The sequence below is a fragment of the Macaca nemestrina genome, chromosome 9, assembly GCF_043159975.1.
Source record: "Macaca nemestrina isolate mMacNem1 chromosome 9, mMacNem.hap1, whole genome shotgun sequence".
NCBI classification, from domain to species: Eukaryota; Metazoa; Chordata; class Mammalia; order Primates; family Cercopithecidae; genus Macaca; species Macaca nemestrina.
Genome location: NC_092133.1, coordinates 66,375,853 through 66,400,532, shown reverse-complemented (window position 1 = coordinate 66,400,532; position 24,680 = coordinate 66,375,853). Strand labels below are relative to the sequence as shown.

The window sequence follows — 24,680 nt, the reverse complement described above, 5'->3', positions numbered from 1 at the left end:
ATATTTGTTTTTCCTGAAAATGATAATTGCCTTTTACCCACTTTGGCTTAACTATCTTTGTGCTTTTTGGCAGATCCTGTTCACAACCTCCCAGGCCATGTAATGCTGGAGATAACTGTGCCTAGTAACGTTGCTACAATGCTGCCATACAGCTGTGCATGGGTGATGCCTGTCATTTTCAATATAACTGTGAACAGTGAAGCAAGATGGAGGTGTGGTATGGTATGAAGTTGTACCTTGACCTAGATGTTAGATTCTGCAACTTATGCAAGGTGATTTTGCAATCATGTATAGTAATGATGTTGAAGTTTCAGGATGACCAGACTGGAAGCAGCAGAGACTTTGAAAATGCCTCTTTAGGCTTCCTGCAGGATATCACTGTAGGCAAGTAGAAGGTCTTCACCACCTTGAGCATGTGTCCTGCGAGGACCTGGAGATCTGAGGAGCCACCCTCATCCCCTACCCCAAACAGCTGACATCTTTCTTTCCTTAATTCCTGGCAGCATATCCTTTCAGCTTGCTACAGTGAAATATTTTTTGTATTAGGTTTTTTTTTTTTTTTTTTTTTTTTTTTTTTTTGACAGAGTCTCATTCTGTCACCAAGGCTGGAATACAGTGGTGAGATCTCAGCTCACTGCAACCTCGGTCTCCCGGGTTCAAGCAATCTGCCTGCCTTGGCCTTCCAAAGTGATGGGATTACAGGCCTGAGCCACTGCACCTGGCCCTAAATTATGCTCTTAAAGGCAAGAGGCATGTCTTTTCTTGTTGCCTGGAAGGAACATGGCTATCGCAGTGAACTAGCCTCAACCATGCAGAAGAGAGTGGCATCCTGGAAAGGCTGAGCACCAGAAGGGAAGGAATATGAGTTTCCAACATTGAAGGGTACCCTATTAGCCTTGGCCTTTTTTTTTTTTTTTTTAAAGAGAGGGTCTTGCTATGTTGTCCAGGCTGGCCTAGACCTCCTGGCCTCAAGCAATTCTCCCATCTTGGCCTCCCAAAGTGCTGGGCTTACAAGTGTGGACCACTGTGCCTGGCCATCTAGGCCTTCTAATACTTAGTGAAATATGGAAGAGAAGTACAACTCCATTTTATTTCATTCATTATCAGTAGAATCTGCATCCTGACTAATCCATTACATGTGTTTAATCTGCCATGTTTTATGGGAGGAGATCCCTCATTACATGTAGAATAAAGATTTCTTGTCTTTTTCACATAAAGGAGATAAAAGCCTCAGAAATGTTAAACAGAGAAGGAAGAAACACATCTCTCAGCTGGATGAATAGATTAACTCTTGGCATGCTACCATACTTCCAATTTATTTTATTTTTATTTGCATGGTTCATGGAAGGAAGAAGGAACTTAGAAACTAAAGACTCAGTTCTAGTTTTAGTTTCTCCGCTGTGTGACCTTGGGCAATTAATAGAATCTTTGAGTTTTATCATCTATAAAATGATAATAACTAACCACTATTATCCCTTAACCAGAGGGGGACTGTATACCAAATTCTACTTTTGTAATGATGTCTTTAAATATTTGCTTTACAACGAATCTAAGATTAATCTTTAAAATGAATGATTATGTATTTATCTTACTTAAAATGAATGGCATTTAATATGTAAACTTACATGTATTATAATAATATTGATGGGCTGGGGGCAGTGGCTCATGCCTGTAATCCCAGGACTTTGGGAAGCTGAGGTGAACAGATCACTTGAGCTCAGGAGTTCAAGATAAGCCTGGGCAACATAGGGAAACCCCATCTCTATAAAAAAAAATAAATTTAAAAATCTTGGTAGTTGTTATTTATTATATATTTTCCATGTGTCAGGACCTGCAAAGCACTTTAATAATGGTAGTGATATTGATAGTAATGAACTGTTATTGCATGCTTGCTATATGCTATATACTACACTAACTGCTTTATGTGTATTAACTCATATACTCCTTACATCAACCCCTTATGATGTTCTGTTCTTAAGCCCACTTTACAGGTGAGGAAAGTGAGACCGGCAGTGGTTATATAACTTGTCTAAAACAAGGATTCATATCCATGTGCAGGCTGACTTTAAAGCCTTCGATCTTATGCTGCTATGTTGCTTTCTCACCACCTTTTATAAAATGGCTTATATTACTTAAACACTTTTTTTTTTTTTTTTTTTTAAGAGACAGTCTTGTTCTGTTGCCCCATGATGGAGTATAGTGGTGCAATCATGGCTCACTGCAGCCTTGAACTTCTGGGCTCAAGCGATCCTCCTACCTCAGCCTCCAAAGTAGCTAGGCTGAAGGCTGTATTTCTTTTTAAATAAATTTATCAGGAAAGTGGGCAGGTAAGATTAGAGAATCATAAACTGGACCTTCAACAAAATTTGCCTGTAACTTGAAACTTACTGTTTTGAACCCATGGCCATGACACAACTTAGAAGCATGGAAGGGATGTAGGGTCATCCCTTGTAACCCCCACCCAGCGTGAAAATTCTGTCTGTGATAGCCTGGACAGATGGTCACCCTGCCTGTATTTTAACACCTCACTGGCTGAGCTTTCACTGCCTTTTTAGTGCCTGTGCCACTGTTGGGAAATCTCACCATGTTGGTTTTCAGACTCAGGCCACTGTGTTTCTTGCTGCCTTTGCAAAGCTAAAGCCATCAAGTGGCAGCAAATCTCTCCCTGGCTCTCATCCCTCTCCCTCTTCTGTCTCTCAGCCCCTTTGATAGAAAATTTCATGAAGAAGATGGCATTTGAGCTGAATGTGGAAGGCTGCATGGGATTTCAGTAGGTGGAGATGGGAGAAGGCATGATTAGAGGCACAGGCTGGAAGTTGGCCAGGTGGGGGTGCGGCTGGTGTGCCAGCCTAGCAGTTCATTCAGTGCTTGAGAGCAGGTTCACAGGAAGGTATCTTTGGAATGGCAGGCTGAGGCCTTAATATGAGAAATTGTCTTGAATAGACTCCAAAGTGATTCAACTAAGAATTTTTGCAATTGTGCTTTATGTTGAGAAGTTAACACAGTCCAAATGCCTTATTTACACATGCTTATTTTCATAAAAAGATACTTCCTGTGGTCTGAATATTTGTATCCCCAAGAATTCATATGTTGAAACCTAACCTCCAATGCAATAGTACTACAAGAGGTGGGGTCTTTAGGAGGTGATTAGATCATGAGGACGGAGACCTCATGAATGGGATTAGTGCCCTTATGAGAGGCTGGAGGAAGCTTGTCTTCTCTTTTGCCTTGTGAGAATGCAGCAAGAAGGTGTCATCTCTGATGAGCAAGCCCTCACCAGACACTGAAGCTGCTGGCACCTTGATCTTAGGTGTCCCAGCCTCCAGAACTGTGGACAATACATTTCTATTGTTTATAAATTACCTAGTCTAAGGTGCAGTCATCCCCCCATACCTGTGGATTCTGCATTTGTGGATTCAAGTAACCATGGATCAAAAATATTTGGAAAAATTATTGCATTTGTACTAAAAATGTACAGAATATTCTCGTCATTATTCCTTAAACAACACAGCATGATGATCATTTACCTAACATTTACATTGTATTACATTTTATAAGTAATCTACCTATGATTTAAATTATATGAAAGGACGTACATAGGTTATATGCAAATACTACACCATTTTTTAACAGGGATTTGAGCATCATCGAGTTTTGGTATCCACAGGAGGTTCTGGAACCAGTCCCCCACAGGTATCAAGGGATGAGTGCATTTTGTTATAGCCACTCAAAAGGACTAAGACAATACTCTCCAAAGAGGCATGTTAAGTAGATTTACTGATGAGTTATCTGTACAAGGTCGCAGCAGCCTGTCCCTTGCGTCAGGTTTTGCCAGGAGGACCACTTCTCTTTCTAGTACATCATGCCGCCTGTCTCTCTGATTGTCCCTTTCTTCCAGCTTATTTAATAAGAGTATTCTCCACTTCATTTTGTGTTGCTGATCATGAAATTGAGTGCTCCCAATTATATGACAGGTGAGCAAGAAGAACCTTACTTAGAGCCAGAGGGGAAGGTCACAATTAAGATCTTTAAGAACTTTGAAAAAGACATCCCTGCAGAATGGCTATGACAGCTGCTGCTCATTGAGATTAGGAACCATTGGCTTGAAACCAGCTAGTGCTGAACAGCGGGACTTCCTGCTCTGCTCCAAAGTGTTTATTTCATTCCACAGTGGCTGCCGAAATGCAGCCTCTAGGAATCCTGCCTTAAATGTGCCCCTGGAGACCCTGGGCTATTAAAGGTTATTGCTAGTGGTCCTCTGTCTAGGAAATGATTCCAGTTCTACATTATACATCTTTGAGTTGGCTTAAAGCACTGCATATGTTACGACAAAGTGTTGCAGTGATGTATATGTTTGTTTTGGTAACCCATATAGTCATTTTTCAGGAAAATTATGTTGGGGACATTATAGCACATAACCCAAGGAAGCAAATGTTCACCCATCAGATTTTTTCTTTTTAGAATAAACCCTTAGAGTAACTGTCACATGTATATGTTTCTGTTTTCCAAACAGTGTCCAGATAACCTTTAGCTCATACCAATATACCCTTAAAATGGTAATATCTATGAATGATTCAATTAAATTAATAGCCCCCAATGCCTCTTGTGGAACTAGTTTCAATTTTATTTTTTTAATTTATCATTTCTTTCTTTATCTTTAGAGATAGGGTTTTGCTTTGTTGCCCAGGATAGTCTCAAACTCCTGGCTTCAAGAGATCCTCCTGCCTCAGCCTCCCAAAGTGCTGGCATTACAGGTGTGAGCCACTGCGCCAGGCCTGAAATTTTCTTATATTGCTCAAAGGTTAGATAAAATCCTAATTTTTGAATTCTGTTACCATGAAACAGACCCTGCATTATATATACTTAGAATACATGACATCCCATGTACCACACTACACTCCTTTTCACATTTGTAAATTAAATCAATAATCAAACGAGGCATTCTCATCCCCCCTCCCTTTTTAGTGTGCTGTAGTCCCTTTGCTAATCTTTAGAATGTGTGCGGTGTTTTCTTGGGAACTATAATAGGGCTGATATTCTATATGGCTAGCCTTACTTGACCCAACCCTAGCCATTCACAAACAATGGACATTCATGGTATATTTTTCACTTCCCTGCTTGCTCTCTGAGCAATGAACTGTGCAGTAGGATATGTCTTTATCAGGTCCTTCTAGTTAAACCTGGTATTTTCTTTGTGCTGATATTCTCTCCCTTGAGATACAGCCTTTTGCTGATGCTAAAGGTTTGTGGCAGTCTTCATTTAGGCTTGTTCTTATTTTTGGATACAGCTAATATAAGCATAAGGTTTCTGTCAGATGAAATTTAGAGGCACTCTGTATTTCTGTTTAGAATATTAAAAACACAGGGCTGTTTCTACAGCATTTGTAAATGCAGCACCTCCTTGCTTACAAAACAATCACAAGATCCTCTGAACCATGCAAAGTCTCCCAAAGAAACCTCCAGGGTAGCAGATTGCAAACTCTGGCTTCGAGATAACTGTTCCTCACCTCTCGTCTCACAGCCAAACATTATTATCAGCTAGAACAAGAAGTTCTTTAAAAATGTAATTGTAGCTGTTTTTATTTTGATTCTGTACATAAAAATTTAATTATTTAATTATTATTATTTTTTTTAGAGATAAGGTCTTGCTCTGTTTCCCGGGCTGGAGTGCAGTGGTGAAATCATAGCTCATTGCAACCTTGAGCTTCTGGGATCAGGCTATGTTTCTGCCTCAGCCTCCTGAGTAGCTGAGACTACAGGTGTGCATTACTGCATCTGGCTAATATTTTTATATTTATATTTTTATTTTTTGAGATGGAGTCTCGCTCTGTCACCCAGGCTGGAGTGCAGTGGCGCAATTTTGGCTCACTGCAATCTTCATCTCCTGGGTTCAAGCAATTCTCCTGCCTCAGCCTCCCAAGTAGCTGGGATTACAGATGTGTGCCACCACGCCCAGCTAATTTTTTTTGTTATTTTTTAGTAGAGATGGAGTTTTACCATGTTAGCCAGGCTGGTCTCGAACTCCTGCTTTCAAGTGATCTGCCTCCCAGAGTGCTAGGATTACGGACGTGAGCCACTGCATGCAGACGATAATTTTATTTTTTGTAGAGATGGGGTCTCACTTTGTTGTCCAGGCTGGTCTCAAAGTTCTGGCTTCAAGTGATTCTCCCACCTTGGCTTCCTAAAGTGCTGGAATTAGAGGCATGAGCTACTGTGCCTAGACTGTACACAAAATTTTAAAAATGCCTACCAGTTCCTTAATTCTGGTTGCTAGCACATACCACAGAGCAATGCAGATAGGGATGGGCAGGACTGATGTAAAAATGAAAGCAAAGAAGCCAAGGTAGTGAAGTGATTGCAAAGTTATCAATTTTGTTCCCAAGGAAACCTATACAATGAAAGTATTTCCATTGGGAATATTTGTTTTTACTTATTTTTCCTCATTACAAAAGTAAATAATATTTATATAGCCATTTTGGAAAAAATAGAAAAGTAGTTCTCACCCTCAATCTCAATACCCGTGTAATAACTACTGTTAATCTTATTTCATATCCTTTCTGTATTTTCTTCTACACATCTATGTAGTTCACAAAAATGAAATGATTCACTTTCAATTGCTCTTAAAGTTTTTGTGTTATAAAACAACACTAATTTATAACTTAACGTGAGTTATCACAAGGTGAACACATTTGTAACCAATACCCACATAAAGAAATAGAACCTTGTCAGTCATTCCAGAAATTCCCGAATCTGCCCTATCAACAGCTCAAACCACCTGGATTCCCACATGAGTAGTCACTGCTTTGGCTTTTATCATAGGTTAACGTTTTATCATTTATAACTTCTACACATATGTTATAGGCCCCATCATACATTGTTATTTTTTTTTTCTTTAAACTGTCAATTATCTCTTAAAGAGATTTTTAAAAAACCACTTTTATATTTACCCACATATTAACTGTTTCTGGTGCTCTTCATTTCTTTGTATTGATCAGATTTCTGTCTGTTATATTTGTCTTTGTTCCAGAAGGACTTTAACATTTCCTGAAGTGCAGGTCTACAGCTAGTAAATTCTTTCAGTTTTCTATGCCTGAAAAAGTCTTTATTTCACTTTTGTTTTTTGAGATATTTTTGCTGGGTATAAAATTATAGGATGACAGCTTTTTTTCCTCCTCTAGTACTTAAAAATTGTTGTTTCATTGTATTCTGGGATGTATTATTTCCAAGATATATTTATTATCAAGAAGTCAGTTGTATTCTTGTCTTTGTTCCTCTTCTGTTTATAAGACTATCGTTTTCACCAGTGTTAAGCAATTTGACTATGATATGCCTTGGTAAAGGTTCTTGTGCTTTGGGTTCATTGAGCTTCTTGGATCTGTGGGTTCAGTAATTTTAACCAAACTTGAAAAATTTTCAGCCATTATTTCTTAAAAAAATTTTTTTGGCCCTACTTCCTTCTGTTTTCTGTCCTTTGGGGACTCCATTTTTAGGCTGCTGGAAGTTATCTCACTGCTCAGTGATGCTTCACTTATTTTTTTCAGTCTTTTTTCCTGTGTGTTTCATTTTGTATAATTTCAGTTGCTATATCCTTAAGTTCATTACTCTTTTACAGTAATATGCTGTTCATTTGGTCCAATGTGTTTTTAAAATCTCTTATGTTGTAGTTTTTATCTCTAGAAATTCATTTGGATCTTTATAAAAAAATCTACCTTTCATATCTCTGTATGCTCAATCTTCCTTCTGCTTCATTGAATATATGGACTATAATTATAACTGTTTTACATCCTTATCTACTAATTCTATCTTTTTTGTGTAATTTCTCTGCTCATTATGGAAACAGTTTAATTATTTTGATGCTTGGTTTTAAGTTTTGTTAGCTGGGATCAGAGCAACTTTTGTTCTAGGACTGATTTTGCCTCACTACACAATGCCTCATGAATTTTGAGGTTGTCCACTCTGGTAGATGAGACTATGGACTTTTTCTGGTCCTATGCAAGCTCCAGAAATGTTTATCTTACTTGTTTTAAGTGGTTCTTTTCCAAGCTTTGGGTAGTTGCCTTACACACATGTGCTGATGAATACTCAAGGGGTGCTGCATGCACATGTCTGGAGCTCTCTCTGGGCACCTCTCTCCTCACCAGTACTTTGCTCGGTGGACCCTAGCCACATGACTTCCATGAACTCCCAGCATTGCCTTCTCAACTCAGGGAGACTGGAGGGTCCCCCATCTCTGTATTCTGGCCTGAATATTCTCTCCAGGGAGTAAGCTGGGGCAATTTTACCCCTCTCTCAGGGATCACTATTATTTGAAGCCAGATATCCAATGTCTGAAAACAGGATTTGTTTCCTTCCACGTATTTGGTCTAGTATTTTAGTTCTTTTGGGCAGGAAGGTAATCTGGTTCCTGTATTGAGTCCTAATCAGAAGCAGAAGTCCTTATCCTGACTTTTTACAGTGATCACTTCCTTATGTTACTTTGTAGTTTTATCACCTCAGTGTACATTTCTAGATGCTATAGTTTAGTCTTGCCTCCTAAAAGTTATTATATATCTTTTAAATCTCTTAATACACAGAATCATTCTCCATCCCTTTCTTTTTCTTTCATTTTATCTATTGAAGACCTGTACCATTTGATCTATAGTTTTCCACTGTCTGGAATTTGCTGATGCACATTTGTGGTGCAGTTCAACACATTGTTGTAGTCTTTTGTATTTCTTGCAAATCAGTAGCTGAATCCAGAGGTTTGATCAGACTTGGGTTCAATACCTTTGGCAGGACTATAGGGCTGCTGTACTCTTTCATTAGGAGGCACATAATTTCTGATTGTCTCTCTTTTTGTAATACTAGCAGCCATTAATTCTACATGCCTACACTTATTAATTCATCGGGGATGGAAAAATGGTGGTATTTGAATTCTTTAATTTTTTCATTTATTAGAGTACATTTATAAAGAGACACATATCCTCATTAGTATTTGATTACCCATGGTATGTTTTATACAGGAAGGCAGAATAAATGCTTCATTTAAGATAATGAATTGGTTTCATATCATTCTTTCAAGGTTACCCATTAGTTTTTTAAAAATCATTTTAAATATCATTATTAACTCACTGATTGATGGGTTTTAATCAATTGCAATTATTATCCTTTAGAAGCTCAAATTTTCCCATCTCTGGCTGATGGAAGCCTCTTCAAATTGGCATTGAGTCCTTTTTACACCTTAGTAGCTTGGTAACTCCCTCTTTTCCAGTATAAGACAATGCTCCAGGCCCATCTCCCACACATTTTCTGCCCCAAATCAGGAATCAACATTTTCCCCAAGAAGTTTTAGTTTTATTTAGTGGAAAATAGTATTTCAACCAATCTGGGTGCTAGGGATAATCAATGCTATTAGGCTGGTCATCATCTTCAGGCTCCTTTAGTGAACAGAGCTAAGATATTATATATATGTGTACATTTTTTTCTTTTAAAAGATAAAATACATTTGGGAGGCCAAGGTGGGTGGATTGCCTGAGCTCAGGAGTTCAAGATCAGCCTGGGCAACACAGTGAAACCCCGTCTCTACTAAAAATATGAAAACTTAGCCAGACATGGTGGTGCACACTTGTAATCCCAGCTACTCAGGAGGCTGAGGTGGGAGAATCGCTGGGACCTGGGAGGTGGAGCTTGCAGTGAGCCGAGATCACGCCACTGTACTCCAGCCTGGGCTACAAAGCAAGACTCCATCTCAAAAAACAAACAAACAAACAAACAAATAAAGAAACAAAATCCAAACCAAAAAAGATATAAAATACAGTTACTCATCACTTAAACAATGGGGATACATTCTGAGAAGTAAGTTGTTAGGCTATTTCGTCACTGTGTGAACATCACAGAGTGTACTTACACAAACCTCGATGGTACAGCCTAGGTTTGGACATATCACATACCCAGGCTATGTGAAATGGACACATGTCTAGGTTGTGTGATATGTCCTAATCCTCCTGAGCTACAAACTATACAGCATGATACTGAGTACTGTAGGCAGTTGTACCAGAGTGTTAAGTTTCTGTGTATCCAAACATAGGAAAAGTTACAGTAGAAATATGATATGAAAACTCCATTATAATCTCCTGGGACAATCGTCATACATGTGGTCTGTTGTTGACCAAAACATTGTTATGTAGTGCATGACTGTATCTTCTGAGTTCAGATTGATACATCTAATTCATAACCACAGAGTTATAAAATTCAACCTCTTCTATATCACATTTTTACCTCCTTTCTTTTATACCAAGAATCTTGTTTCTCAACGACACAAGATATGAAAGAGTTAGAATATGCCATAATCATTTACTTAATCCCATGTTTACACAAAATAACCTCAGAATAATAGTAATACCACTTCCACCAATGTTATTACTGAGAGCAGTTAAAACACGTCTTTGCAGCTGGGCACGGTGGCTCATGCCGGTAATCCCAGCACTTTGGGAGGCCAAGGTGGGCAGATCACAAGGTCAGGAGTTAGAGACGAGCTTGTCCAACATAGTGAAACCCTGTATCTACTAAAAATACAAAAAAATTAGCTGGGCATGATGGCGCACACCTGTAGTCCCAGCTACTCGGGAGGCTGAGGCAGGAGAATCGTTTGTACCTGGGAAGAGGAGGTTGCAGTGAGCTGAGACCACTCCATTGCACTTTACCTGGGCAACAGAGTGAGACTCTGTCTCAAAACAAAAAACAAAAAACAAAACAAACAAACAAACAAAAAATTGTTGCATATTGTATCCTCATTCTACCCCTCTTTAAGAATAATTATCTACATTGTTTGAACATCAGCCGTTGCATACTATAATCTTCCCCTTTTAGCTCTCATTTAGTATTAGTTATATAACTAATACTGTAACTGCATGTTTATATAACTAATACTGTAACTGCATGTTTATTACTCATCACCAGTCATTATGTTAAATGTTTCTTTAGTCATTTTGCATGGCTGAAGCTCATTCTGTAGTATGTTTCTCAAAAAGAGTTCATGGGACCAATATTGCCTACTTTTTGTTTGCATATGTTGATAACAGTTTATGCCCTTTGCACTTGAATGTCAGTTTTGCTGCATATAAAATCCTTGGCTTGCATTTTCTTTCTTTGAGTATCTTAAATATGTGCTCCATTTGCTTCTGGAGAAACACTGGTATAGAAATGCTTCAGGATAATCTAATTTTCTTTTTCTTATAACTCATTCACTGTTTGATTAGATGTCAAAGGATTTTTCTTTTTTTCTTTAAAGTCTAGTAGTTGTATTTGAATATTTTGTGATATTGGTCATTCTGGGTCAATATTCTCAGGTACATGGTGGTTTTTTTGTTTTGTTTTGTTTTTTGGGCATTTTTGTTTTTGTCTTTGAGACAGGGTCTTGCTGTGTTGCCCAGGCTGAAGTACGGTGGCAGTGTCTTGGCTCTCTGCAACCTCTGCATCCAGGCTCAAGCAATCCTCCTGCCTCAGCCTCCTGAGTAGCTGGAACCACAGGCAAGCACCACTATGTGTGGCTAATTTTTGTATTTTTTTGTAGAGATGGGGTTTCACCATGTTGCCCAGGCTGGTCTTCAACTCCTGGACTCAAGTGATCCTCCCACCTCAGCCTCCCAAAGTGCTGGGATTGCAGGTGTCAGCCACCGTGCCTGGCCTGCATGGTGTGTTAATTTTTTTTTTTTTTTTTTTTTTTAATTTTTAAGGCCAGGCACGGTGGCTCATGCCTGTAATCCCAGCACTTTGGGAGGCTGAGGCAGGAAGATCACCTGAGGTTGGGAGTTCGAGACCAGCCTGACCAACATGGAGAAACCCTGTCTCTACTAAAAATACAAAATTAGCCGGGCATGGTGGTGCATGCCTGTAATCCTAGCTACTCGGGAGGCTGAAGCAGGAGAATTGCTTGAACCTGGGAGGTGGAGATTGCGGTGAGTCGAGATTGTGCCATTGCACTCCAGCCTGGGCAACAAGAGTGAAACTCCATCTCAAAGAAAAAAATTTTTTTTTTAATAAAATGGGTGCATAATAGGTGTATATGTTCATGGGGCACACACGATGTTCTGATACAGGCATACATTGTGTAGTAATCACATCAGAGCAGTTGGGGTATCCATTACCTTAGCATTTATTGTTTCTTTGTGTTAGGAACATTTCAATTCCATTCTTGTAGTTATTTTTAAATATACAATAAATTATTATTGACTATAGTCACCCTGTTGTACTATCAACAGCTAGATCTTGTTCATTTTATCTAACTATATTTTTGCACCCAACATGATGTGTCTTTTAAAATATAGTTTCAGAGGTTTTATTTTTAATTTGAAGAAAGTTTTCTTAAATTACAGTATTTTGGCATTTGTTTTGTTCTCTTGTTTTAGTTTTCTTCTTTGGAGACTCCTGTTACCCATATTTTGAATCTTCTTTGGCTCTCTTCAATATTTGTTAGTTTCTCTCTCATCATTTAAATCATTTGAAAATTTCTTTTTAAAATAGACTTTATTTAACAATTTTATTATTTTTTTAAAATTTCAATAGATTTTTCGGGGACAAGTGGTGTTTGGTTACATGAATAAGTTCTTTAGTGGTGATTTCTGAGATTTTGATCTGAGATTTTGGTGCACTTATCACCCGAGCAGTGTATGCTGTACCCAGTGCGTAGTCATTTGTGTTTACCCTTCACCCTCCTCCCACCCTTCCCCACAAGAACCCAAAGTCCTTTGTATCATTCTTATGCCTTTGAGTCCTCATAGCTTAGCTCCCACTTACAAGTGAGAACATACGACGCTTGGTTTTCCATTCCTGAGTTACTTCACTTAGAATAATGGTCTCCATTTCCATCCAGATTGCTGCAAATGCCATTAATTCATTCCTTCTCATGGCTGAGTAATATTCCATGTTGTGTGTGTACACACACACACACACACACACACACACACACAAACATTTTCTTTGTCCATTCATTGATTGATGGACATTTGGGCTAGTTCCATATTTTTGCAATTGCAAATTGTGCTGCTACAAACGTGTGTGCAAGTACCTTTTTCGTCTAATGACTTCTTTTCCTCTGGGTGGGATTGCTGGATTAAATGGTATATCTACTTTTAGTTCTTTAAGAAATCTCCACACTGTTTTCCACAGTGGTTGTACTAGTTTACATTCCCACCCTTGTGTTCCCTTTTTACCACATCCATGCCAACATCTATTATTTTTTGATTATGGCCATTATTGCAGGAGTAAGGTGGTATTTCATTGTGGTTTTGATTTGCACTTCCCTGATCGTTAGTGATATTGAGCATTTTTTTTTCATGTTTTTTGGCCATTTGTATATCTTCTTTTGAGGATTGTCTGTTCATATCCTTAGCCCACTTTTTGATGAGCTTCTTTTTTTTCTTGCTGATTTGTTTGAGTTCCTTGTAGATTCTGAATCTACATCTGTCCTTTGTCAGATGTAAAAATTTAGCCCTTTGTCAGATGTATAGATTGTGAAGATTTTCCCCCACACTGTGGGTTGTCTTTTTACCCTGCTGATTATTTCTTTTGCTGTGTGAAGTTTTTTGCTTAATTAAGTTCCAGTTATTTACCTTTCTTTTTGTTGTGTTTGCTTTTGGGTTCTTGGTCATGAAATCTTTGCCTAAGCCAATATCTGGAAGGGTTTTTTTCAATGTTATCTTCTAGAATTTTTATGGTTTCATGTCTTAGATTTAAGTCTTTGCACCATCATGATGATTTTGTGTAAGGTGAGAGATGAGATCCAGTTTTATTCTTCTAAATGTGTCTTGCCAATTATCCCAGCACCATTTGTTGAATAGGGTGTCCTTTACCCATTTTATGTTTTTGTTTGCTTTGTCAAATATCAGTTGGTTGTAAGTATTTGGCTTTATTCCTGGGTTCTCTGTGATGTTCTGTTGGTCTATGTGCCTATTTTTATACCAGTACTATGCTGTTTTGGTGACTATGGCCTTATAATATAGTTTGAAGTTGGGTATTGTGATGCCTCCTGATTTGTTCTTTTTGCCAAGTCTTGCTTTGACTATGTGGGCTCTTTTTTGGTTCCATATGAATTTTAGGATCATTTCTTCTAATTCTGTGAAGAATGATGGTGGTATTTTAATAATAATTGCATTGAATTTGTAGATTCAGTAGGTAGTATGGTCATTTTCACAATATTGATTCTACCCATGCACGAGCATGGGATGTGTTTCCATTTGTTTGTGTCATCTACAATTTCTTTCAGTAGTGTTTTGTAGTTTTCTTTGTAGATGTCTTTCACCTCCTTGACTAGGTATATTCCTAAGTATTTTATTTTTTGAGTGCTTGATTTGATTCTCAGCTTGATTGCTGTTGGTGTATAGCAGTGCTGTTGATTTGCGTACAGTAATTTTGTATCTTGACACTCTACTGAATTCATTTATCATTTCTAGGAGCTTTTTGAATGAGTCTTTAGGGTTTTCTAGATGTGTAATGATATCATCAATGAACAGCAACAGTTTGACTTCCTCTTTACTGATTTGGATGCCCTTTATTTCTTTCTCTTTCTGATTGCTCTGGCTAGGATTTCCAGATTGCTCTGGCTAGGATTTCCCCATTCAGTATAATGTTGGCTGTGGGTTTGTCATAGATGGGTTTTACTACCTTCAAGTATGTCCCTTCTATGTCAATTTTGCTGAGAATTTTAGTCATAAAGGATATGTTGGATTTTGTCAAAAGCTTTTTCTGTGTCTATGGAGATGATTCATGTGACTTTTGCTTTTAATTCTGTTTATATGGTGTATTACATTTATCGGCTTGCATATGTAAAACCATCCCTGCATCCCTGGTATTAAACCCACTTGATCATGGTGGATAATCTTTTTGATATGCTGTTGTATTTAGTTAGCTAGTATTTTGTTGAGGATTTTTGCATCTGTGTTCATCAGGGATATTGGTCTGTAGTTTTTTGTTGTTGTTATGTCCTTTCCTGGTTTTCATATTAGGGTGATACTGGCTTCATAGAATGATTTAGGGAGGATGCCCTCTTTCTTTGTCTTTTGGAATAGTGTCAATAAGATTAGTACCAATTCTTCCTTGAATATCTGATAGAATTCATCTGTAAATCTATCTGATCCTGGACTTTTTTGTTGGCAATTTTTGAAATTACCACTTCAATCTTGCTGCTTGTTATTGGTCTGTTCAGAGTTTCTATTCTTTCCTGGTTTAATCTAGGATGATTATATATCTCCAGGAATTTATTAATCTCCTCTAGATTTTCTAGTTTGTGTGTGTAAAGGTTTTCATAGTAACCTTGAATGATCTTTTGTATTTCTGTGGTGTGGGTTGTAATATCTCCTGTTTCATTTCTCTTTTTTTTTTTTTTTTTTTTTTTTTGAGACAGAGTCTCGCTCTGTTACCCAGGCTGGAGTGCAGTGGCACAATCTTGGCTCACTGGAAGCTCCGCCTCCTGGGTTCACGCCATTCTCCTGCCTCAGCCTCCCAAGTAGCTGAGACTACAGGTGCCTGCCACCACACCTGGCTAATTTTTGTATTTTTAGTAGAGATGGGGTTTCATCATGTGAGCCAGGATGGTCTCGATCTCCTGACCTCGTGATCCGCCCACCTTGGCCTCCCAAAGAGCTGGGATTACAGGTGTAAGCCACCATGCCTGGCCTCTTGTTTAATTTCTAACTGAGTTTACTTGATTATTCTTTTTTCTTTTCTTGGCTAATCTTGCTATGGTCTATCAATTTTATATACCTTTTCAAAGAACCAACTTTTTGTTTTATTTATCTTTTGTATTGTTTATTTTGTTTCAATTTCATTTGGTTCTGCTCTGATCTTTGCTATTTATTTTATTCTGCTGGGTTTGGGTTTGGTTTATTCTTGTTTCTCTAGTTCTTTGAGGTGTGACCTTAGATTGTCTATTTGTGCTCTTTCAGACTTTTTGATGTAGGCATGCAATGCTATGAACTTTCCTTTTAGCACTGCTTTTGCTGTATTTCAGAGGTTTTGATAGGTTGTGTCACTATTATTGTTCAGTCCAAATAATTTTTAAATTTCCATCCTGATTTCATTGTTGACCCAATGATCATTCAGGAGCAGGTTATTTAATTTTCATGTGTTTGCGTGGTTTTGAGGGTTCCTTTTGGAGTTGATTTCCAATTTTATTCCTCTGTGGTCTGAGAGAGTACTTGATATAATTTTGATTTTCTTAAATTTATTGAGACTTGTTTTGTGGCCCATCACATGGTCTATCTTAGAGAATGTTTTGTGTGCTGGTGACTAGTATGTATCTTCTGCAGTAGTTGGGTAGAATGTTCTGTAAATAACTGTGAAGTACATTTGTTTTAGGGTATAATTTAAGTCCATTGTTTCTTTGTTGATTTTTTTTTTTTGAGATGGAGTTTCACTCTTGTTGCCCAGGCTGGAGTGCTGCTGGGCTCCAGGCTGGTACTGGGGAGTGTCTGCAAAGAGTCCTGTGATATGTCTTCAGGTCTCTCAGCTGTGGATACCGGCACCTCCTCTAGTGGAGGTAGCAGGGGAGTGAAGCGGACTGTGTGAGGGTCCTTGGTTGCGTTTTTGTTTGGTGTGCTGGTTTTGTGTTGGTTGATCTCTAGCCAGGAGGTGGTGCTTTCAAGACAGCATCAGCTGTGGTACTATAGAAAGGATACAAATTTGCCCTAGGGTTGCCTGGATAAGCATTTGGGGTTCTCAGGTGACGGGCAGGGCCATAGAGTTCCCAAGAGATTATGTCCTTTGGCTTCTGCTACCAGGGCAGGTAGAGAAAGACCATCAGGTGGGGGCAGGGTTAATTGTATCTGAGCTCAGACTCTTGTTGGGTAGGGCTTGCTGTGACTGCTGTGGGGGATGAGGGTGTGGGTCTCAGGCCAATGGAGTTATGGTCCCAGGGGGATTATGGCTGCCTCTGCTGTGTCATACAGGTCACCAGGGAAGTGGGGGAAAGCCAACAGTGACAAGTGTTACCCAGCTCCTACGCAACTGAAAAGGCTGGTCTCACTGTCAGCATGCTCCCCCAACAACATCAAGTTTATTTCCAGGCAGCAGGCGAGCAGGGCTGAGAACTTGTCCAGGCTACAAGCCTCCCTGCTGAGAACACAAGCAGGGCTTTTGGGTTTTATGCCTCCCTGCCTGCCACAGCTTCTGTGCTTGTATCTGCACTCCCCATTTGACCCCTTACCCGGATTCTGTCCAGGAAACTTCACGTTCAGTAGAAATTGTTATAAAATTCAACTGGAAGTTTCCTTCTCCCTGTGGTCTTTCCTCAGTTCCACTGGCAGCCCTCCCCAAGGACTCCTGCAAGATAAAGACAGAAATGGCTTCCCTGAGGACTGAGAGTGCCCACAGGGCTCTTGCTGCTGCGTTCTCTACCCCTATATTTTGTGTGGCTCTCTGCATTTGTCTCAGCTCCAGGTAAGGTCAAATCCTTCTCTTATGATCTGGACCTTCAGGTTTCCTAGTGAGGGTATGTGTTTGGGGGCAGACAGTCACCCTCTCACACTTTGGCACTCACAGTTTATTGGCTGTCTCATGGAGCCTGCAGTCTCAAGCTGCTTCCTTCAAAGGGTCTGTGGATTCTCTCAGCTTTCCTGGTACATTCCTGCAGTAGTTCTTGGAGCAAAAGTTCATGATGTGAGTCTCCACATGCTGCTTTTTCTGTCTGAGAGGGTGCTGCAAGTTAGTCCTGCTTCTTATCTGCCATTTTCAAACTTAATTTTTTTTTAGAGCAGTGTTAGGGTCACAGAAAAATGGAGAGGAAAGTAGAGAGAGTTCCCACATATGCCCCTTCTTACCCCATGTATCCTCCCTCACTAGGAGCATCAGCACCAGAGTGGTACATTGGTTAGACTTGATGAAGCTACACCCACACTTTGTTATCACCTATAGTCCATAGTTTAGGGTTCACTCTTGATGTTGTCCATTTATGGGTCCTAACAAATGTATAATTACATATGTCCACTATTATAGCCTCATGCAGAACATTTCACTGTCCCCAAAATCTGTGCTATGCCTATTCATCCTTCCCTTCCTTCCTCCCCTCTAACTCCTGGTGACCACTGATCATTTTACTGTCTTCATAGTGCTGTCTTTTCCAGAATGTCATATAGTTGGAATCATACACTATGTAGCCATTTCAGATTGGCTTCATTCAGTTAATAAGATACATTTAAGATTCTTTCATGTCTTTTCATGGCTTGATAGTTCATTTATTTGTATTGCTGAATAATATTCCTTTGTAAGGATGTGCCACAGTTTATTTATCCATTCATCTACTGAAAGACATCTTGGTTGCTTCCCAGTTTTGACAATTATGCACAAAGCTGCTATAAACATTGGTGTGTCGGTTTTTGTGTAGACATATGTTTTAAACTCATTTGAGTAAGTAACCAAGGAGTGTGATTGCTGGATTGTATGGTAAGAGTATGTTTAGTTTTGTAAGAAACTGCCACACTGTCTTCCAAAACAGCTGTACCATTTTGTGTTCCAAACAGCAATGAATATTCCTGTTGCTCCATGTCCTCTCCAGCATTTGGTGTTGTGTTGTGTTGTGTTTTTTTTTTTTTTTTGCCATTCCAATAGATGTGTAGTGGTATCTCATTGTTATTTAAATTTGCAATTCCCTAGTGACATATGATATGGAGCATCTTTTCATATGCTTATTTGCCATCTGTGTATCTTCTTTGGTGAGAGGCATCTTCAGGTCTTTTGCTAATTTTTAATTGAGTTTCTCTCTCTCTCTCTCTCTCTCTCTCTCTCCCCTTGCTTCCTTCTCTCCCCCTCCCTTGCCCTCCAATCCCCTCCCTTGCCCTCCCCTCCCCTCCCCAGTCCTTTCCTTCCCTCCCCTCCCCTCCCCAGTCCTTTCCTCCCCTCCCCTCCCCTCCCCTCCCCTCCCCTCCCCTCCCCTCTCCTCTCCTTTCCTTTCCTTTCCGAGATGAGGTCTTGCTCTGTTGCCTAGGCTGGTTTTGAACTCCTGGGCTCAAGCAAGCCTTTCACCTCAGCTTCCCAAAGAGCTGGAATTACAGGCATGAACCATCATGCCTTGCCCAGTTGTTCATTTTCTTATTGTTGAGTTTTTCTCAATTTTAAAATTGTGTTAAAATACACAGAAGATAAAATTTGCCATCTGAAAAATTTTAAGTGCATAGTTCAGTGGTATTAAATATATTCATATTGTTGTGCAACCACTAGCACCGTCTATTCTAGAGTTTTTCCATCTTGCAAAACTAAAACTCTGTATCTATTAAACAATAACTCCCTATTCCCTGCACTCCTCGGTTTCTGGCAACCACTGTTCTACTTTCTGTCTCTATGAATTTGGCCACTCTAGATATCTCATATAAGTGGAATCATAGGATATTAGTCTTTTTGTGACTTTAGTTCTTTTAGGTATATACCCAGGAGTGGAATTGCTAGATCATATGGTAATTCTATTTTTAATTTTTTGAGGAACTGCCATACCATTTTCTACAGTGGCTGTACCATACACATTTACATTTCCATTTCCATCAATAGTCCACAAGGGTTCCAGTTTCACTAACACTTATTATTTTCAGGTTTTCTAAATAGTAGCCCTCCTAATGGGTATGAGGTAGTATATTGTTGTAGTTTGGATTTGCCTTTTCATAATGATTCATGATGTTGAACATCTTTCCATGTGGTTATTAGCCATTCTATACTTTCTTTGGAGAAATGTCTATTCAACTCATTTGTCCATTTGTGAATTGGGGTATTTGTTTTTTGTTGTTAAGTTTTAGGAGTTCTCTAGATATTCTGGATGTTAATCCTTTATCAGATATATGGTTTGCAAATATTATCTCCCACTTTGTGGGTTGCCTTCTTACTTTTTTGATAGTGTGTTTAGATGCATAACATTAAAATATTTTTATAAAATCTAATTTGTCTATGTTTTCCTTTTGTTGCTAATGCCTTTGGTGTCATATCCAAGAAATCACTGCCAAACCTGATGTCATGAGGTTTTGCCCTGTGTTTTTTCCCTAAGAGTTTTATAGTTTTATGTGTTATGTTGAGATCTTAGATTCATCTTGAGTTAATTTTTTATATGCTGTTAAGTAAATGTTAAACTTCATTCTTTTGCAAGTGGATACCCAGTTTTCTCAGAACTATTTGTTTAAAAGATTGTTGTCTTCCCAATTGAAAGGTCTTGACATTCTTGTCAAAAATCATTTGACCATATACATGAGGGTTTATTTCTGGGTTCTCTATTCTATTTTCTCTCTCTCTTTCTGTCTCTCTCTCTCTCTCTATATATATATATATGTGTGTGTGTGTGTGTGTATATATATATCTGTTTTTATGTTAATACCACATTATTTTGATTACTGTAGCTTGTTAGTAAGTTTTGAAAGCAGAAAGTGTGAGTTTTCTAACTTTGTTCTTCTTGTTTTGGCTATTTGGGGGCCCTTAATATTCTATACACATTTTAGGGTGAGTTTTTCTATTTCCACAAAAACCAAATCACTTATTTATTTATTTATTTATTTATTTATTTATTTAAGATGGAGTCTTGTTCTGTCACCCAGGCTGAAGTGCAGTGGCACAATCTCAGCTCACTGCAACCTCTGCTTCCTGGGTTCAAGTGATTCTTCTGCCTCAGTCTTCTGAGTAGCTGGGATTACAGGCTTGTGCCACCATGGCCGGCTAATTTTTGTATTTTTGGTAGAGACAGGGTTTTGCCTTGTTGGCCAGGCTGGTCTTGAACTCCAGACCTCAAGTGATCTGCTCATCTTGGCCTCCCAAAGTGCTGGGATTACAGGCATGAGCCACTGCATCCAGCCTGGAATTTTGATTACATTGAATCTATAGATCACTTTGAGCAGCATTGACATCTTGACAATATTGAGTCTTCCAACCCAAGAATATAGAATACATTTCCACTTATTTATGTTTTAAAAATATTTCTCAGGCCGGGCACGGTAGCTCACACCTGTAATCCCAGCACTTTGGGAGGTTGAGGCAGGTGGATCATGAGGTCAGGAGATTGAGACCTTCGTGGCTAACATGGTGAAACCCCATCTCTACTACAGATACAAAAAATTAGCCGGGTGTGGTGGCAGGCACCTGTAGGCCCAGTTACACGGGAGGCTGAGGCAGGAGAATGGCGTGAACCCGGGAGACAGAGCTTGCAGTGAGCCGAGATAGCGCCACTGCACTCCAGCCTGGGTGAAAGAGTGAGACTCTGTCTCAAAAAAAAAAAAAAAAAATATATATATATATATATATATATATATATATATATACACACACACACACACACACACATATGTATATATTTTTTCAGCAATGTTTTATAGTTTTTATTGTACAAGACTTTCACTTTCTTGTTTAAGTTAATTCCTAAGTATTTTATTCTTTTTGATGTTATTATAAATTATTGTCATGTTTTAAAAGTTTTTTGTAAATTTTGGATAACAATTCTTTATCAGACATGTCTTTTGCAAATGTTTTCTCCCCAGTCTGTGGCTTGTCTTCTCATTCTCTCAACAGTGTCTTGCAAAGCAGAAGATTTTAATTTTAATAAAGTACAGATTATTAGTTATTTCCTTCACAGATTGGGGCTTTGGTATTGTATCTAAAAATTATGATGAAACTCAAGGTCATCTAGATTTTTCCAATTTATCTTGTAAGCATTTTATAGTTTTGCATTTTACATTTAGGTGTGTGACCCATTTTGAGTTAACTTTTTTGAAGAATGTGAAGTCTGTGTCTAGATTCCTTTTTTTTTTTTGCTTTTTGCACTTGGATGTCCAGTTGTTCCAGCACCATTTGTTAAGAAGACAATCTTTTCTCCATCGTATTGCCTTTGTTTCTTTGTCAAAGATCAGTTGACTATATTTGTGTGGGTCAATTTCTGGGCTCTATATTCCATTCCTTTCCATTGATCTATGTATCTATTCTTCTTCTTTTTTTTTTTTTTTTTTGAGACTGAGTTTCACTCTTGTTGCCCAGGCTGGAGTGCAATGGCACGATCTCAGGTCACTGAAACCTCCACCTCCTGGGTTCAAGCAATTCTCCTGCTTCAGCCTCCCATGTAGCTGGGATTACAGGCATGCACCACCACACTCAGCTAATTTTCTATTTTTAGTAGAGACGGGGTTTCACCATGTTGGTCAGGCTGGTCTTGAACTCCCGACCTCAGATGATCCACCTGTCTTGGCCTCCCAAAGTGTTGGGATTACAGGTGTGAGCCACCACACCCAGCCTGATCTATGTATCTATTCTTTTGCCAATATCACACTGTCCTGATTACTGTGGATTTATAATAAGTCTTGAACTTTGGTAGTGTCAGTTCTTCAACTCTGTTCTTTGCTTTCAACATTGTGTTGGCTATTCTGGGTCTTTTGCTTCTCCATGTAAACTTTAGAATCAGTTTGTCAAAATCCACAAAATAACTTGCTGGAATTTTGATTAGGATTCGTTGAACCTAAAGATCAAATTTGGAAAAACTGACATCTTGACAATATTGAGTCTTTCTATCCATTAACATGGAATATATCTTAGTATATTTAGTTTTTCTTTGATTTCTCTTATCACAATTTTGTAGTTTTTCTCATATAGATCTTATACTTACTTTATGAGAGTTATACCTAAGTATTTATTTTGGGATGTCGCTAGTGTAAATGGTATTGTGTTTTTAATGTCAAATTCTACTTATTCATTGATGATATGTAAGAAAACAATTGACTTTTAAAATTTAGCCTTGTATCCTGCAATCTCTCTCTAACCACTTATTAGTTCCAATAATTTTTTTGGGTCAATTCTTTTGGATTTTCTGCATAGACAACATGCCATTTTTTAACCACAAAGCTTTTATTTAGCCATTCCCAATCTTTATATCTTTCATTTCCTTTTCTTGTCTTATTGCCTGGAGTGCAGTGGCATGAGCATTGCTCACTGCAGCATCACCTCTCAGGCTCAACTGACCTTCTTGCCTCAGCCTCCTGAGTAGCTGGGACCACAGATGCATACCAATATATCCAGTTAATTAAAATAATTTTTTTTGTAAAGATAAGCTTTTGCCATGTTGCCCAAGATGGTCTCAAACTCATAGGCTCAAACAGTCCTCCCACCTAAGCCTCCCAATGTGCTGGGATTACAGACATGAGCCACCCTGCTTAGCTTTCAATTTCTTTAATAGATATAGCTCTATTCAAATTGTCTATTTCTTTTCGTGTGAGTTTTGGCAGATTATGTCTTTCAGGGAATTATTGGTCTATTTCATCTAGGTTAGCATTTGTAGGCATAGATTATTTTCATAGCATTCCTTTATTATCTTTTAATGTCCCTGGGCTCTGTAGTGATGTCACAGCCTTCATTTCTGATATTAGTAATTCATGTCTTATCTCTATTTTTCTTAGAGGTTTATTAATTTTATTGACCATTTCAGAGAACCAGCCTTTATTAGTAATTTATGTCTTATCTCTATTTTTCTTAGTTAGAGGTTTATCAATTTTATTGACCATTTCAGAGAACCAGGTTTTATTGATTTTTCTCTATTGATTTCCTGTTTTCAATTTCATTTATTTTTGCTCTAATTTTTATTATTTCTTTTCTTCTGCCTACAATGGATTTAATTTGCTCTTCTTTGTTTAGTTTCCTAAGATGTAAGCTTAGATTATTGATTTTAGATATTTTTTTCTAATATATGCATCAAATGCTATACATTTCTCTTTATACACTACTTTTGCTGCATCACACAAATTTTGATACATTGTATTTTCATTTAGTTCAAAATATTTTTAAATTTCTCTTGAGATTTCTTCTTTGACCCATGTGTTATTTAGAAATGTGTTGTTTGTTGGGCACAATGGCTCACACCTATAATCCCAGCACTTTGGAAGGCCAAGATGGGAGGATAACTTGAGCCCAGAAGTTCAAGACCAGCTTGGGCAACATATGGAGACTACATTTCTAAAAAAAAAAAAAATATTAGTTGGATGTGGTGGCACACATCTGTGGTCTCACTACTCAGGAGGGTGAGGTGGGAGGATTGCTTGAGCCCCGCAGGTTAAGGTTGCAGTGAACTGTGATTGCACCACCACACTCCAGCCTGGGTAACAGAATGAGACCCTGGCAAAGAAAAAACAAAAAACAAAACAAAAAACAGTGTTGTTTAACGTACAAATATTTCTGTTATTGATTTCTAGTTCAATTTAATTACATGTGGTCTGGGAGGATACACTGTATGATTTTTATTCCTTTAAATTTGTTAAGGTGTATTTTATGGTTCAGAATGTGGGTCTAAGTGAATGTTCACGTGAGCTTGAGAATTACGCATATTCTGGCATTGTTGAATAAAGTATTCTATAGATGTCAATTATATCCATTTTATCAATGGTGTTGTTGAGTTCAACTATGTCTTTATGATTTTCTGCCTGCTGGATCTGTTCATTACTGGTAGAGGGGTGTTAAACTCTCTAACTGTAGTAGTGGATTCATCTATTTCTTCTTGCAGTTCTATCAGTTTTTGTCTTATATACTTTGATATTGTGTCATTAGGCTCTTATGCATTAAGAATTGTTATGTATTCTTGGAGAATTGACCCCTTTATCATGATGTAATGTCCCTCTTTATCTTTGATCATTTTTCTTGCTCTGAAGTCTGCTCTGTCTGAAAATATAATTATTTCAGCTTTCTTTTGTTAATGTTAGCATTGTATATCT

General features: G+C 38.3%; 1 long non-coding RNA gene across 2 annotated transcripts in view; it reads left to right on the top strand.

Moving 5' to 3' along the window:
* LOC139356262 (uncharacterized) overlaps positions 1–24,680 on the top strand; it is a 58,641-nt gene that overhangs the window by 9,102 nt on the left and 24,859 nt on the right. For both annotated transcript variants that reach the window (XR_011607828.1, XR_011607829.1), the window contains exons 3-4: positions 74–4,801; positions 17,268–17,412. This is a non-coding gene — a long non-coding RNA (uncharacterized lncRNA). The remainder of the gene's footprint in view (positions 1–73; positions 4,802–17,267; positions 17,413–24,680) is intronic.